At 61.3% G+C, this 3,449-nt stretch overlaps 1 protein-coding gene across 1 annotated transcript in view; it reads left to right on the forward strand.

Annotated features, from left to right (window-relative positions):
• The window catches only part of TIMP2 (TIMP metallopeptidase inhibitor 2), an 18,013-nt gene that overhangs the window by 1,074 nt on the left and 13,490 nt on the right, over nt 1-3,449 (forward strand). The gene's annotated exons all lie outside the window — the stretch shown is intronic.

Below are 3,449 nucleotides of genomic sequence, written 5' to 3' on the forward strand. Positions count from 1 at the left end.
GCCTGACCCCGAGCCACGAGCTCAGAGGAGTTCAGGTCAAGTCAGCGCTTCAGAGGTTTTTAGACCCATAAACGCTGGACTCGAGGGGCCCCCAAGGTCCGGCGGGCACAGTGTCAGAAAGGCATCACCTGTCGAGAGCCCCCCGAGAGGCATGCACCGAGATCTCACCAGAACCTCCCTCGGTCGTTCACACCAACAGGACCAGCATCATCTGCTAGGATGTCACTTAGTAACGTTCTCTCTCTTTTTTTTTTAATATGTATTTCTTTATTGATTTCAGAGAGGAAGGAAGAGGGAGAGAGAGATAGAAACATCAATGATGAGAGAGAATCATTGATTGGCTGCCTCCTGCACGCCCCCGACTGGGGATCGAGCCCGAAACCCGGGCACGCACCCTTGGCCAGAATCGAACCCGGGACCCTTCAGTCCTCAGGCCGACGCTCTATCCACTGAGCCAAACTGGCTAGGGCAGTAACGTTCTTTTTTGTTGTGACTCCTCACCCAGAGGCATTTTTTTAAATTGATTTTTAGAGAGAGTGGAAGGGAGGGGGAGAGAGGGAAACATCCATGTGAGAGAGACACATCGATTGGTTGCCTCCTGCACGCGCCCGACCAGGGCTGGGGCTGGAGCCTGCAACTGAGGTGTGCGCTCTTGACCGGAATGGACCCCAGGACCCTTCGTTCCGTGGGCTGATGCTCTATCCACTGAGCCACACCTGCTAGGGCTCTTAGTGACATTCGTGTAGCGAATATTAATAAGTTGGAGGAAGACAGGAAGGGAGTGAGAAAGGGAAGAGTGGGAGGAGAAGGGGGAGAGACCGAGAGAGGGAAGTGGGTCCCAGCCACCAACCCTAGTGGGTGACCCTCTGGGCTGCCCCTGGTGGGGAACCTGGGTGTCTGTCAGTTTCTACCGCCCTCCCCCCACCTCTGGCTCAGCCGCATGGAAACCCCACACTGGGTAGGGTTTCGTCTGCCAGTTGCATCCTTAGGGACTGGGACAGAGGGGCACAAACATTTCCTGCGAAGAGCCCGATGGAAGCTGGTTCAGGCGCTCTGGCTCCACAGCCCTGCGTGGACAGCACCCCCCGCGTGGCCCCCACGTAGTCCGGGCATAGACCAGTGCGTGGGCCTGGCTGAGTTCCAGTGAGACTTTGTTTACAAAAATAGGTGGGGCTGGACTTGGCAGGAGCCACAGTCAGCTGACCCTGGACTCGCCTATCCAGAGATGGTGCCGCCCCCCACCCCCCTGCCGAGGCCCTCAGACACACCCCGCTGGATCGTGCATCCTCACCCAGGACACGCTCCCATCGTTGGTCTAGAGCGGCCCCCTTCTCTCCTGTAGACTCTGTAGACAAAACCGTGAACAGCCCTGAGCTCCCGTGCAGGCCCCCGTGCACACCCCTGTGCACGCCCCCGTGCACACCGAGACCTGGGCTGTTGGCTGCAAAGTGGCTTCTGCCTGTGACTTCCTCTTCCCCCTGCTGTCCCCTGGGTGCAGGCCTCTGCCCCCGGCGGGGCTGCCCTCACCCCACCATGTGGGCGTGGACGCGCACGCAGGGAGCGTGGAGCGGTTGAGTTTTACTTGTGTTTGAACTTCATGAAAAGGGTGTGATGTCGTGTGTGCCTGGGACTCGGGGCACAAGTCCCAGGTCACGTCATCCATGTCACACGTGGGTGTCCCTTACCCACCGGCTGCAGCCTCCTGTCACCACGTGACGCCCTGAGCCTGCTTCCCAGGTCTCAGCTTCTCCTCTGTGTATGTCCTTCCCCCAAAGAGAACTGCACCCCTAATGCATGTGGGTACGGGGCTGGGGGTCCGGAAGCGCTTTGGGGAGGTCTGAACACCACGCTGGGTCAGAGGTCGCTGGGTCAGAGGTCGCTGGGTCAGAGGGGCAGGAAAGGTCCCGGTGTTCCTTTTCTTCCATTTTCACCTTTTTTTTTCTATTTTTCCTGGAAAATGTTGCCTGGATCTTACCGTTTTTCCTTATTAAACGGAGGGGCGGGCACTGCCCCCGTCTCTGGGATGCACAGTGAGTGCACACGCTGGAGTCCCAGCACGGGGGTCCCGGTGGAGGGACAAGGTGGCAAGGACACGTGCGGTGACCGGTGGCCGTGGTGGGAGGCACCGGCAGGTTTGGTGACTGACCAGGGGGTGTCCCCGAGGAACCTGAGCCCCCAGACTTGCCCCCTTGTGCATCAGTAGCTCGGGTGAGGCCCCTCCCACCAGCTCACGTTCCATCCTGTGGGTGCCACTGTCCGTCCGTGGCCTTTCCACTTGTCGTGGAGAAAGTGTGGGCTCCCGGAATGGCATGGGGCAGGCTGCAGGGTGGCCCAGCGTGTGATCCAAGCCCAGCCTGTGGCCAGGAGGGCTGTTAGGGGGTGACCTGCGGGGCAGGGTGCTGGCTTTGGGCTGATGCTCAGCCTCCTGTGTTACAAGACACCTGCGGCTCCTGTCTGCCCCGGGGGATGGCCTCGGGCCCAGGGTGCTGTGGGGTCACCGGGTTTAAAGCCGAGGCCACAGGGACCCAAACATTGAGTCGCGAGGTCTCCTGATGCGGCCGGGAAGCCGCAGGCTGGTGACTGGACGAGCCTGCCTGGGAGTGGGTTATTTTTGTTTCCAATTTCAAAGGTCGTATTTGTGGTCCCTGCATTGTAGGTGAGAGAGCGCCCCTTCTGAGCTAAAAGTAGGTGCGGGGAGCGGGCAGCGAGACAGGGTGCAGGCTGACTCATCTCTGCCCGGCAGTCCCACCCACACGGTCCCTGGCAGAAGGACAAGGCACCTGCCCTCCCACCCGCCCCACAGAAGGCGGCGTCGGGTTTGGATGTGACCCCGAATCCCGTGTGCTGCTCTGCGGGTCCTCGTCCCCGTCCCCTCCCCCCGCCAACCAGGTGTACAGTCATAGTGTGTGTGATAACAACAGGGCCTCAGAAATGCAAATAAAGGGAAAAATAAGATGTTCAAAGCTGGGGGCCTGGGGGTCCTCTCCGACCTCTGAGAGCGGGAGAGGCAGCCAGGCGCAGGCAGCACCCTGCCACCCGTGGCAGCGTGGGCAGGCCGTGGTCTGCTGCCCCTTCCCTCCAAGCCATCGCCCTGCCTCTCTGGGCCCCTTCCTAGCCTGTGGGTGGGGAGGGGAAGGGAGGGAGAGCCGTCCCTCAGCGCCTGTCCAGGCCCCTCCCTGCTGCGGCTCCCCCTGCCCCGGCTGCAGGCTTGGGGTTTGCAGGGCTGAGCTGGGCTGGGCTGGGCTGGGCTTGGCGGAGAGAGGGGGAGCAGCAGCCCCCACAAAGCCGCTCTGTTCTCGGCAAACCCTCCCAGGGCCGGTGCATTTTTTTCACATGATTCAGCAGCACGTGAGCGGGAAGGGCCGAGCCCGAGGCTGCGGGCATGTGACCAAGGCCTGTGGCATGAGGGCCCGCTGGGCCCACAGGGCAGAGGGCGGAGGGCAGAGGGT

This window comes from Myotis brandtii, unplaced genomic scaffold (assembly GCF_000412655.1).
Source record: "Myotis brandtii unplaced genomic scaffold, ASM41265v1 scaffold825, whole genome shotgun sequence".
NCBI lineage: Eukaryota > Metazoa > Chordata > Mammalia > Chiroptera > Vespertilionidae > Myotis > Myotis brandtii.